At 47.0% G+C, this 12,859-nt stretch overlaps 1 pseudogene; it reads right to left on the bottom strand.

The window, feature by feature from the left end:
- Nucleotides 1-465: 465 nt before the first annotated feature.
- LOC121801140 lies at nucleotides 466-1,532 on the bottom strand (annotated as a pseudogene).
- Nucleotides 1,533-12,859: the final 11,327 nt, after the last annotated feature.

The raw sequence follows: 12,859 nt of genomic DNA, 5'->3' as shown, positions 1-12,859 counted from the left end.
GAAAATATATTTAGGAGAATAATTAGTGAAGGCCTTTGGATCTGTGGGTCGATACTTCTCCTATGGCAAAATGTCAACTTCATATAATTATTATTAGTACAAGTTTTACAGCCTAGACTTTGCCCACCACCATTAATGAAGTCAATATCTGATTTATGTATGTGCAAATTATAGGTAATTAACCAATAATTTAATCCAACTTACATCGTGATGATTGGCAAATTCATTTTGATTCACCATCGCTTCTTTATGTGTGTGTGTGTGTGTTGCATTTGTGATATTTTATATAATTTGATTCATTTTGATGACTGAAATGTGTAACATATCAAATAGATTTTGTCTAAGGTAAAAAGACTTCCAAAGCTCAAAAAAAGATCTAGTGTAATTGTGTAGTTTAATTAATTACTACTCATATTTTCAAAAAATGCAACAAGAGGCAAGAACAAGAACCTTGGCCTTGTCTCCCTAATCAAGATCCAACCGCGCCAACTGGTCGAGACCGGCCTCCAAATCGAGATTATCTTTCGCATTGTTGAGCATATGATCCGCCACACCCCCGTTCATCTTATTCCTCACCTTCTCGCTCGTCCTCCTCTCTATAACCGAAGCAACCGCTTCAACGCTGCAGCATGAACCGAGCTTAAACCCGAACAGCCGGCTCCTCTTTTCCCGCGTGCTCCCTGCAGCTGAGATTGTCGAACTGGAAGAAGAACGCCACGCGCCTGCAAAAGCCCTCGTTGGAAGAGAAGACGCGCTTCATGGGCTCCGGGTAGCCGCAAAGATCACGAGGAGATCTTCATCCTCCATCGCTGACATTATCTCCTCCAAAGCCTCCAACCCGAATTCAATGTGCTTGCCGGAAGTTGTTGGTGCTAGACGGTATGCTTCGTCTACGAACAAAATCCCGCCCTTTGCCTCTATAATCTACAATTTTTGGAGTTGTTGTTTAGTGTATTAAGTAAAACGACAAAATATAGTTAGATTGTATTAATAGAGAGAACATGGTAAATAAAATATTAATAATGATGGTTTAGTTTTCTTTAAAAAATACTATATAAATGCGATATTTTTAGTGGGATGGATTAAAAAAAAGAAAAGAGAGGATGATAGTTGAATGTATTAATTATGGTTTAGTATTCTTTACAAAAATATAAATGCCATATTTTTAGTGGGACGAATTAAAAAAGAATGGCTAAGAATGGTTGAGGTATATTACCTTATTCCTAGTCTTTGGGCCAGTGTGGCCGATATATTGGCCGACCAAATCCGTTCGCTGCACCTCGATTACTTTGTCGGAAGACAGAATCCCGCATTTTTCCTAGGATTCTTGCAACGGTAGTCTTGCCTGTGCCGGGGTTTCCCAGAAACGCCATGTGGGGGAGTTTTCTTCGGCCAAGGCCTATGCCTATGGCGCGGCGCTTCTCGTCCATGAACATGCCCTTGGTCCATTTTCGAAGCTGCGCCTTGAGCTCCTCTAACCCTACTATCGTCGATAGCTCCAAATCAAAATCATTTGATCTCTCTTTAGCCATTTAATTTTGATATACCTATAGAAATTAGTCTTTTTTCCATTTTTGGTAACATGACCATCAATTAAAATCTAAATAGTTTCAAGTTCCAATATTAAGAACTGAAGAAACTCGACTTAGACAAATTACCCATTAATAATCCGATCAAGTAAACAAATAAAAAAAATGGATTTCAGAGATTATGAACTAAATTATCTTTGTACTTGAAAACAAATCAAGATCAAAATGAATCAATCAAGCAAACAATCGATTTCATAGATTATGAATTGAACTAAGCGATTCATTATGCACAAATCAAAAAACTGAGCTATTGAAGTAAAACGCATTGAAATCAAATAACAAAAACATACTAGTATAATTAATGAGATAAATTAGAATAGAAATAAATGTCACCAGAAATTCAAAGTCGACGAAGATTCAATTCCTTCTCCAAGTTTTGTGAAGAAAAAATATCATCTCTCTCTCCCCTACTAATCCTAGCCGCCAAGAATAAGTTTTGTGAAGTAAATATATTATGCAAAACAATCTACTTGATGATTGCGCGAATTTTTGACAGTAGTAAAGGCTGGTAGAAAATAAAGACTACGATACAAAGAATTTACGTGGTTCGATTTACTGAAGTAAATCTACGTCCACGGGAAGAAGGGAGGGCAAGATTGTATTGCTTGATCTGGGATTACAGCTTACAACACAGACTTGCTATATGATATTTTATCTCTAGAGAGCTTAACCTTTTTCTATCTGATCTAAGTCCTATTTATACATCGAACTAGGATCGTGGTTTGCAGCCCCACTAACAAGATCGTGGGTGAGCAATAACTGCTCAATAACTGCTTCATACCACTAAATAGATCGTGGGTATAGCGGAGGTCGTGGAGGCCTTTCATGAGTCCACTAACTCCTAGTTCGGTCGAATGCTGAGACCGAACTGCTGGACTTTACCGATCAGCTCTTGCCGATCTGAAAGTAGAGCTTGACTGGTCGGCTTTTACCGAGCTGTAGGCTGAGTCCGAACTCTTTGGTAGTGCCGAACTCTTTGGTGCCGAACAGATACTCTTTCTTGGGCTCTGGGCTGATGGGCCGTCACTGTTATTGGGCTTGCCATTAGGGTTTAGTTCGTACCCCATCACTACCCCCCCCGAAAAGCGAAGTGAATCACTTCGGCGAGGTGAGTCACTTCGGCATTCTGGATAATGGTAAGGGGGAGGCTGACGTCAGGGGACGTGCCTTGCGCGTGCCTGCATTAAATGCGACAGTAAAATCCGGCCGTTGAATCCTGAAAAGGTGGGATTCGAAACAGCGCAACGATCTCGAAATCTTTCCCGAATCTGATAAATATGCTCTTTCTTCCTCATTTGAACACCTTTGCTGTTGCGTCTTCTATACTCTCTCTTTCTCGAGAAATTTTCTTCCGCTTTCAAGAGCTTCTTCAGACTTTCTTCACCTTCAAAAAGTAAGAAAAATGTCTTCTTCTTCTTCTTCGGAGTCGGGTAGCGGTAGGAGAGGCGGTAAGGGGTCTTCTGGCCGGAAAGAGTCCGGGGAGAAGACCGTAGAGTATTTCCATAGTATTTTGAGTAAGGATACTGTGGTATCCCTACCCGAAAAATACTTTTTTCCTGGGGGGAGGGCGGTGGTACCTGACGGTGATCATAGGGCTGACTCCCCGCCGGAGGGTTACGCCACCGTGTACGAGGCCTGCTTAGAATGCGGGCTTCGTTTCCCCCTCCCTTCTGCCTTTATAGATTTACTAGATTTTTTTCAGCTTCCTTTAGGCCAGGTGACTCCGAACTCTTGGAGGCACTTGTCGGCCTTCGCTGCCGAACTCCGTAGGTTAGGAAGGGATTTGTCTTTGAAGGCGATCCTTAAATTCTTTCAATTTAAGAGGAAGGGGTCTTGGTTTTACTTGATCCCTGTACAGCCCTTTAGGGCCTTTTGTAAAACGAAGTGGCCGAAGTGGCAAAACCGCTTCTTCTATTATAATAGGACCGCGGCTCCTAGTTTTCCCTGGAGAGGGCCGAAGTCCGTTATCCGTCATCCTCGGCCTGAACCGTTGGACGAGCTCGATGGCGAGCTCAACAAGATTCCCATAGTTAGGAAACAATACACGGAGTCTGAGCTCGTCAAGGGCGACGTCGTGTTCGACATCTCGTCTTCGGACGAAGAGGCCGAGGGTGAGGATTTCTCTTTATCTTTATGCTCTACTGCTTTAACGAAGAAAATCTGACTTTGCTTTCTTGCTTTTTGGCAGTGTACATGCTGAATAAGGCTGTCCGAAAGTCCTCCGAGCTTGTGGAGCCGGAGAGGCAGAGAGCCCCTCGCTCGGCGTCTGAAGCCGAGAAGAATCCGAAGAGGCAAAAAACCTCTTCTTCGGATCCGAAAGTGCCGGAGTCGTGTTCGGCTAAAGGGAAGGGGAAATTTCATGAGTCCCCAAGAGTGCCGGGGAAAGACCTGGTCATCTCCGAGGTGGTTGCAGACATCCCGGAACACGTCCCTGAGCCTTTTCAATGGCCGACGAATTTTGTGGAGGTAAGCTTTCTGACTTGGCTTCTTTTCCACATTTTTTGATGGCCATTCTGTTGAGTTTTTTTCTTGTTCATCTTCAGAGAGCCAAGCTCGTCTCCGTGGAGCTCTCCAAAGCATCCCACGACTACGAGGAGATGCAGAAGGAGTTGCATCTTGCTCGTAGTCTGGCCGAACAGGCTGAGGCCAAATTTGAGAGGGCCCGAGCTGCTAGGATCTCGGCTCAGGATGAAGCCCGGTCAGCCAAAAACCAGCTCATCATCCTGCAAGAGCAGACGAAGCACCGGGAGGCTCAGAAGGAGGCTGCCGCCGTGGCTGCCCAGGGGGAGGCTCTCCGTGTTTACACGGAGAAACTCTTTTTGAGCAGCCAGTTCTCGGCCTTTGTCGGTAGTCTGGTAAGGCTAATTACCGATAAGGGCGAGCAGGGGGCCGACGTCGTGCTGCCTCTGTACAGCCGTGAGATAGCAGCTCGGCTTCAGAATCTGCCGCTCCTTGAGGAGCTCGCTTCATCCTCGGTCCTGCTTTCTGCAGACCGAGTCCGGAGTTGTCGAGCTGATCGGGACGAGAACCTGGAGGCTATCTTTGCCTCCGTGGGACTCGTTTCACCCGCTTCGACTTACAACGGAGAGGGTGAGGCCGAGTCGCTGGAGCTGGAGGCCGAAGTCGAGCGGGCCGGGCATCCGGAGAAGGAAGCCGATCAGGAGGCGGAGGCGAGGCCGGCAGGATGCGAGGCCGAGGCTGAGGTAGCTCAGGAGAAAGAAGCTGAACCAGACCAAGGAGCCGGAGACGAAGCTGGCGGAGTATGATTTCGTCTCCCTTCTCTTAGTCTAGTTTCTTCCTTGTAAAATGGCCTTGAAGCCCTCCTAGTGTAAAAATTTTCCTTGTGAATGAAAAATTCTCCACACTTGTCTTCGTATAGCTTTTCGTACTCGCCTTTATTCCTGTTGTACTTTACTATCTGCTCGGTACAGCTGCCGAACTAATATAGCTGCTTTGTACTCAAGGAGATGGAGATACTTCACTGGAAACGGCTGTACTCTTCGGCTTTAGACGAAGCTGAGAAAAGAGCTGTAGCCGATCAGACGAAGAATGACGAGCTTCTGGCTCGTTTAGTGAAGCTGGAGGCCGATAATAAGGACTTAGAGTCCGATAAGAAGGATCTGGAGGCCGAGCTGAATACGACCATTGCTGAGAGGACTGCGTACGAGGATTACATCCGTGTGCGCGGGGGAGTGACCATATCAGATGTTCAGAGTCGAGTTGACGAACTGTGGGAGGAATATCATGTACTCCGGAGGAACAATGCGCTGGAGAGCTCGGCTTGCCAACAAGTTGTGAAATCATTGCGGCGCTGGGCTTCTCGGTACAACATTGTTCTTTCTCGGCGCCCCTCCATAGAAAGATTCCTTCGGCATATCGTGGCAACAGATGCTCGCACTCCAGATCAAACCTCTGGTTCCCTTGTTCAAAATCCTACTCCCAGTCAACAACGAACTCCGGAACAGCCGGAAACGTCAAGACGAGAACGGGCTCAGGAGCAACCGGAATCGTCAAGACAGGGACGGACTGAAATTCGCCGAGGAGTTGTGACTATGAGCGAGCAAGATCAGCAGATGCTTATTGCAGAGACTCTTCATCGCCGAGGTGTTAGGACTTCTCGGGCTCGGGGAAGAGGCATTGGGTCGAGGATAGCATCTCGTCGACCTGCTTATTCTTCATCTGCTCGGAACAACCGAACTCGGTTTCCAGAGGATTTTGCAGATAGGTGGCTTAACTTCAGCAACCCTGGACAGTAGAATAGTCCTTTGTAATAGCGTAACGCCATTTTGTAGGGTAGCGGAGTTGTATGCCGAACAAGATTTGAAAAATGAAATTTTGTTTTCGCTTCTAACACTGTATTTACAGCTTAGCGAAAAAATTTCATCGTACTTGTCCTCTGTCTTATGAAGTAAACTTCTTTGACCGGACTTGGTCCTTGGTCTTATGAAGTAAACTTCTTTGACCGGACTCGTCTTTGGTCTGATGAAATAAACATCTTTGACCGAACTCGTCTTTGGTCTGATGAAATAAACATCTTTGACCGGACTCATCTTTGGTCTGATGAAATAAACATCTATGACCGGACTCGTCTTTGGTCTGATGAAATAAACATCTTTGACCGGACTCGTCTTTGGTCTGATGAAATAAACATCTTTGACCGGACTCGTCTTTGGTCTGATGAAATAAACATCTTTGACCGGACTTGGTTTGTGTTCTAATTTGGCGATTTTAGTCGCCGGGATCGAACTTTCCCTTGTCCTAATTCGGCGAGTTTTATCGCGTGGATCGGACTTTCCCAGTTAACCGAAGTGGTCTTATGCAGTAAACCTCTTTGACTAGACATGGTCGTCCCCGGTCTTATGAGGTAAACTTCTTTGACCGAACTTGGTCGTCCTAATTCGGCGAGGTTTATCGCGTGGATCGGACTTTCCCTTATTGCAGTTCGTTTCAGACGAAGTGCTTATTTCTTAAGCCGAATTGTGGTCTTGTATCCTCCTGAGAAGCTTGGACTCACAATCGTTGGCTTATTGCAGTTCGTTTCAGACGAAGTGCTTGTTAAGCTGAATTGCGGTCTTGTATCCTCCTTGGAAGCTTGGACTCACAATCGTTGGCTTATTGCAGTTCGTTTCAGACGGACTGCTTGTTAAGCTGAATTGTGGTCTTATATCCTCCTTAGAAGCTTGGACTCACAATAGTCTTTAATAATCGATCTAAAAAGGGGATCAGTCTTTAAAGAACGATATACCTTGGTACCATTTGTAAGAGACGACAAGCACATAGAGACAAAACACAGAGAAAAAATGACAAAGATGAAAGAAAAAAACTTTAAACTTTTTATAAAACGACAAGTAAAAGGTACAAGTAAAAACAAACAAATAAAAACATGTACCCCTATGACCGAACTAGACACAAGACAGACTGACCGGACCTTGTCTCTTACAAGTGGAACTTCTTGAGGTTGGAGACGTGCCATGTTCGGGGTATTTGTTCTCCTGACATGTGAGTCAATTTATAAGACCCTTTGCCGAGGACTTCTGACACCCGATACGGACCCTCCCATGTGGGCTCGAGTTTGCCCAGCTTTTCTGCTCGGCTTACTTCGTTGTTTCTCAAGACGAGATCTCCCACTTGAAATTGAAGCTTTTTCACCCTTTGGTTATAATACCGGGCTACTTGCTCCTTATACTTGGCTGCTTTTATGCACGCCAATTCTCTTCTTTCTTCGGCGAGATCTAGTTCTGCTCTCAGTCCGTCGTCATTCATTTCTGAGGAGAAATTTAGAGTTCGGGGACTGGGTACGCCGATCTCCACCGGAATTACGGCTTCAGTGCCGTACACCAGACTATACGGAGTTTCACCGTTGGAGGTTTTGGGCGTAGTTCGGTAGGACCATAGGACTTGAGGGAGATTTTCTACCCATTGTCCTTTGGCTTGTTCTAACCGAGCTTTTAACCCTTTCACCAGAATCCGGTTCGTTACTTCCGTTTGTCCGTTTGCTTGGGGATGGGAGACCGAAGTGAACCGCTGTTGAATGTTCAGCTCTTGGCACCAATTCTTGAACGTCTTGTCGGTGAACTGAGTCCCGTTATCCGAGATGAGGATGTGGGGTATGCCAAATCGGCACACTATGTTCTTCCAGACGAAGTCCAATGCCTTTGAGCTCGTTATCGTGGCTAATGGTTCAGCCTCCACCCACTTCGTGAAGTAGTCCACGGCAACGATAAGGAATTTCATTTGCCGAGGAGCTTGAGGAAGTGGTCCCACTATGTCTATGCCCCATTGCATGAAAGGCCAAGGGCTTTGCATAGTGTATAGATCGGTCTGCGGCATCCTTGGGACATTTGCATGAATTTGGCACTTCGTACACTTCTTGACGAGCTGCACTGCCTCTTGTACCATGGTTGGCCAATAATATCCCCATCTCAGAACTTTTTTAGCTAAAGCTCTGGCTCCGATGTGGCTACCGCACGATCCTTCATGAACTTCTCTGAGGATGTAGTCCGTCTCTTCTGGTCCTACGCACCGCAATAGCGGCTGGAGGTAAGACTTTCTAAAGAGGACTCCTTCATGAAGTTCGTACCGAAGTGCTCGGCACGTGATCTTCCGAGCTTCTCTCTTATCCTCGGGCAATTGTCCTTGATCCAGATACTGCAAGATCGGCGTCATCCAGTTCGGCGAGCTGGATACTGAATGTACCTCGGCTTCATCAATGCTTCGATGCATTAATTCTTCCGCCTTTGAGCTCGGATCTGAGGCCAACTTACTTAAGGTATCTGCTCGGCTATTTTCCGCTCTGGGAATGCGGATTATCCGAAAATAGGAGAAACTTCGGCTGATGCTTTGCGCTTTGTCCAAATACTTCTTCATTCTCTCGTCACGAGCTTCACTTGTACCCAACATGTGATTTACTATTACTTGTGAATCACAATGGACTTTGAGAGATTTGACGAGCAGACTTTGCGCTAACTGGAGTCCGGCCAGGAGGGCTTCGTACTCGGCTTCATTATTAGTAGTGGGGAATAGGAACCGAAGTGAGTAGGTTACCTCGTGTCCGTCGGGAGCGACAAGTAAAATACCAGCTCCACTTCCCATCTTGTTTGAAGCTCCATCTACGAATCCGCTCCAGCAGTCCGGCGGCTCTACTTCGGATTCCAAGGGCTGTGCTAGTTCGGCATTGGCAGAATTCTTCTGTTCGGCAATTACAGGAATTGCTTGATCGAACTTTGCTTCTGCAAGAAAATCTGCCAAGGCTTGTCCCTTGATGGCTTTCCGAGGTATATATTCAATTGTGTGCTCTCCCAACTCTATAGCCCACTTGGCGATTCTGCCTGATGCTTCTGGTTTGGTCAACACTTGCCGAAGTGGCAGATCAGTTAAGACGCATACCTTGTGAGCATAGAAGTATGGCCGCAGTCTCCTTGCTGCATTTACTAATGCCAGAGCAATCTTTTCCAGAGGTTGATACCTGGTTTCTGGACCTCTTAATGCTCGGCTTGTAAAGTAGATGGGAAGCTGCTTTAGGCCTTCTTCTCGTACAAGCACCGCGCTGATGGTTTGATCCGATGCCGCTAAGTATAAGAATATTACTTCGGCTTCGGTTGGAGCAGAGAGAATAGGAAGCTCGGCTAGATAACTTTTGAGTTCGTCAAAGGCCTTTTTCTGCTCGGCTCCCCACTCGAACTTTGGTGCCTTTTTCAACACCTTGAAGAACGGCAGTTGCTTTTTCGGCTGCTTGGGAAAGGAATCGATTCAGTGCGGCTAGACATCCGGTTAGCCTTTGCACGTCATGTATGGACTTCGGCATTGCCATGTTCTGAACGACTTGAACTTTTGAGGGGTTTGCCTTGAGTCCGTCCTTTGAAACCCAACAACCCAGAAACTTTCCCGAATCTACCAAAAAGGTACACTTTTGGGGATTAAGTTTGAGGTTGGCTTTCTTGAGCACGTTGAGGGTGGACTTGAGGTTGTGCTCGTACTCCGAAGTGCTTTTGCTTTTGACGACTATATCGTCAACATACACTTCGACCTCCTTTCCAATCAGGTGCCGAAAAAGCTTGTCTACCATCCTTTGATAAGTGGCTCCGGCATTCTTTAAACCGAATGGCATCTTTTTATAAGCGAAAATGCCGAAATCAGTAATGAAGGCCGTTTTTGAAGCGTCAATCTCATCCATTAAAACTTGATGGTATCCTTTGTACAGATCAAGAAAACAAAAAATTTCAAAGCCTATCAAAGCTTCTACTTTTTTATCTATGTTCGGAAGGGGATAGCAATCTTTGGGACAGTGCTTATTTAGATCGGTGAAATCTATGCACATCCGCCATCCTCCTTCCTTTTTCTTGATCATGACAGGATTGGCCACCCACGAAGGATACTTCACTTCGAATAACACATCCGCCTTCAATAATTGACGGACTTCGTCATGGATGACTTGACTTCGTTCTGCCGCAAAGAGTCTTTGCTTCTGTTTTATCGGCCGGACTGAAGGATCAATATTTAACCGATGAGTGATTACCTCGGGGGGCACTCCGGTCATGTCCAACGGAGACCATGCAAAGACGTCTTTATACTCCTTGAGGAGCTGGATGGTTTTTTCCCGAAGTAGGGGCGTTCCCGCGAAGCCGATCTTAACCGTTCTGGATGGATCGTCTTCGTACAGCTGAACTGTCATCGAGTTCGGCTCCGGTATGACTTCGGTCATCGCCTCTGACTCCGGCTGCTGTGATTGCTATGCTTGGTGGTGCCGATCTGACTGCTCGGCACTTCTAAGCGCAATTTGCAGACATTCCTTTGCTCTCTTTTGGTCACCTCGGATGACCGCTATCCCTCCTTTAGTAGGGATCTTGATGGTGAGGTGATAGGTGGAGCAAACGGCCCGAACTGTGTTGAGCCAGTCTCTTCCCAGGATGACGTTGTACGGGGACCGAGCTTTCACCACGAAAAACTCAATCATCGTACTGGAGCTAGTAGGCGCTTTCCCCACCGTGATCGGAAGGCTGATAATACCTTCAGGGCGGGTGTCCTCCTGGGTGAAGCTCTTCAGGGGAAGCGGAGCCGGACTGAGCCGAGCTGGGTCCACTTCTAGTTTGTCGAAGCACTCTTTAAAAAGAATGCTAACCGACGCTCCTGTATCCACAAACACCCTGTGGATTAGTTTGTTTGCCACTCCGGCTTGGATGACAATGGCGTCTTGGTGAGGAGAGATGGCCGGGACGGGATCAGCAGCCGAGAACGTAATCACTTCGTCCTGCTTCAGCCTTTTATGCGTTGGCTCCTCTCGATTGGAGCCTCTGCGTTCTGACTTTAGGGACGACTTGGTCTTCCCGGCAGGGAGCGCGTCAATAGTCTGGATTACTCCATCATATTGCGGCTCGTCATCGTCTTCGGGATCCGGCTGCCTTTTCGGATCCTGAGGAGCGCAGTTCGCACCACTCTGCTTTTTATTCTTCTTTGGCTGCTTGCTTCGGTATTTTTTCAATGTCCCTGCCTTCACAAGAACATCGATACCTGCAGCCAAGTTTCTGCACTCCTCAGTATCGTGACCGTGGTCTTGATGGTAGGAGCAGTAACTATCCTGTGGTCGGCGCGCGGCTGATTTCGTCATCCGCTTTGGCTTTTCGAATAGGTCAGAGTGCAGTTCGAAAATTTCTGCTCTCGGCTTGTTCAGCGGTACGAACTGAGCGGGCGGCTTCTCGGGATTGAGACGAGGTCCCAATCTGTCTTGCACCGGAGCCCTTTGAATTCTTTCAAATGGAGTCCGGCGAGGATGCCCCTGATCGCTATGATCGGGCTTCCTTCTGTCTCCTCGGGTCGATGAGCTGTCTAACGACCGTTTGCGACGGTCTGCCTCATCGGCCCGGGAGTACTGGTCCGCAATGTCCCACATTTCCTGAGCTGTCTGCGGACCGCACTCAACGAGCTTCCTGTAGAGAGCTCCGGGCAGGATTCCATTTTGGAATGCCGAAATGACAAGCAGATCGTTGAGATCGTCTACTTGCAGGCATTCCTTGTGGAATCTTGTCATAAAGTCGCTGATTTTTTCGTCGCGACCTTGACGAATGGAAAGCAGCTGAGCCGAAGTGATTCGGGCTTCCGCTTTCTGAAAGAACCTCCTGTGGAAGGCATCCATTAGATCTCGGTAAGATCTGATGCTGCCCCGGGGGAGGCTATCGAACCACCTTCTCGCGTTCCCGATGAGCAGCTCGGGAAACAGCTTGCACATGTGGACCTCGTTGAGACCCTGGTTCGCCATGTTATATTGATAGCGCCCCAAGAAATCGTGAGGGTCCACGAGCCCGTCGTAAGTCATCGACGGAGTTCGGTAGTTCTGTGGTAGGGGAGTTCGGGTGATGTCGTCCGAGAACGGAGTCTTCAGTGCTCCGTACACGGCGAATCCGATATCTCGTCGGTATGGAGGAGATTGAGTTCTCCTGTGATTCCGGTACCGAGGAGGAACTGGAACATGTGGGGGACGGGGATTCTTTCTCCTGGGAGATGCGACACTACTGCGGTAGTGACTTTCTTGTGCGGAGGGAGAAGGAGAATCCGCCGTTTTCGTCTCCGGCTGCTTTTGGCTTTTTCGCAGGAAGGTTAAGAATTCCTCCTGCTTCGCCTCCAAAAACTGCTTGACAGCCTCATTCAAATCGGGCTGCTGGGAAGACTCAGTGGGACGATTTTTGGAGCGGCTTGTTCCTTCGCCATGAGAACTGGTGGTGGATTTATCCCTAGGCTGTTTTCCAGACCTGTGGGATGGATTGGCTTCCTCCTGGTTCTCACGGGCAGGAATACGGGTACTCTGCGATCTGGTATGCATTTTTTGGGTGGAAAAAATGGATCAAAAATTCGCTTTATCACAAATTTTGTTCTCTGTTTCCCACAGACGGCGCCAGTGATGATTGCGCGAATTTTTGACAGTAGTAAAGGCTGGTAGAAAATAAAGACTACGATACAAAGAATTTACGTGGTTCGATTTACTGAAGTAAATCTACGTCCACGGGAAGAAGGGAGGGCAAGATTGTATTGCTTGATCTGGGATTACAGCTTACAACACAGACTTGCTATATGATATTTTATCTCTAGAGAGCTTAACCTTTTTCTATCTGATCTAAGTCCTATTTATACATCGAACTAGGATCGTGGTTTGCAGCCCCACTAACAAGATCGTGGGTGAGCAATAACTGCTCAATAACTGCTTCATACCACTAAATAGATCGTGGGTATAGCGGAGGTCGTGGAGGCCTTTCATGAGTCCACTAACTCCTAGTTCGGTC

The sequence above is a fragment of the Salvia splendens genome, chromosome 4 (genome assembly GCF_004379255.2).
Source record: "Salvia splendens isolate huo1 chromosome 4, SspV2, whole genome shotgun sequence".
NCBI lineage: Eukaryota > Viridiplantae > Streptophyta > Magnoliopsida > Lamiales > Lamiaceae > Salvia > Salvia splendens.
The sequence above is the reverse complement of the archived record's forward strand: the minus strand, read 5'-3'. Positions and strand labels throughout refer to the sequence as shown.